Consider the following 1195-nt stretch of genomic DNA (forward strand, 5'->3'; position numbering starts at 1 on the left):
TTTTTTTTGTGGAACCAGGGATTGAACTCAGGCCCTTGCACTTGCCAGGGAAGTGCTTATTCCACTGAGCCATCTCCCAGGCCTATATGTTTAATACATATGTTTAAATGAAAAAATAACTAAATAAACATAGATTGCTGTGAATATATTTTTATCACACTGTTAAATGTTGTTATCTCCAAAAGATGGGATTGAAGAAGTGGAAATAATGAACTTTTCAAGCTTTGGCGCATTTAACGCGTACAAATGAATATGCATTTCTAGTCCATGTATTTGTCAGTTTTTCTATTGCTTCGCATACTATCTGACATCCACAGCTTAAAGGGGAAGAGGTTCATTTGGCTCAGTTCCAGGTATCCAGTCCCTGGTCCACAGGCTCCAAATAAAGAAAATTATGGTGGAAAGGTATGCCTGAGCAATGCTACTCAGCACATGCTGGCCAAGAAGCAGAGTAGGGGGACGGTGCTAGAGAAGCGCAGGCCAAAGATCACACAGAGTTCCCAAGGTCATGCCTCTGTGACCCACCCAGACCCACCCAGGAGTAACTTTACATCTGCTAGATTTTCCTTAATCCAATGAAACTGACATATTATGACTAATGATCACCATCTAACAATTAAATTCAGTGACAAATACACTAAGGTCACCACAAATTCCACATTTTCAAAATATTGTGTACCTATACTTCATAAATTTTAATGTGTTTCCGAATCACCTGGAGCTTTGTGAAAACCCTTACTGCCAGGCTCCATGGTTTCTGAGTCAGTAGATCTGGGACAGGGCCTAAGAATGTGCGTTTTAAACATATTTCCAGAAGTTGCTGCTGCTCCTTATTCACAGATCTGACCTGGAATAGCACTGCTGCAGATGCCGCCCCCAGTCCCCACCCCCAAAAATTTCAAGGGCACTTGGAAGGACAGGAACTACTACAATTTTCAAGTGCAAGGCTTGAGTACACTTTGTGGTGGAGAAGATGTGCTTGTTCTGCTCAATGGTGCTCACCACCTCCTGGGAACCTGTACTCTGATACCACAACAGAAACCTTCCTACATATTACCTGGGACACTGAGCACAGGGTTCCTGGTGGTCACTATTGTTCTGAGCCTTACAGGATGTTTTTTTTCTCCATATTTTCATGTAGCCAGTTGCTTCCTTGCTGATGCTTGAAATGTAGCTTTGCCTTTATCACTGCTGT

The sequence above is a fragment of the Octodon degus genome, unplaced genomic scaffold, assembly GCF_000260255.1.
Source record: "Octodon degus isolate 3935 unplaced genomic scaffold, OctDeg1.0 scaffold00015, whole genome shotgun sequence".
NCBI lineage: Eukaryota > Metazoa > Chordata > Mammalia > Rodentia > Octodontidae > Octodon > Octodon degus.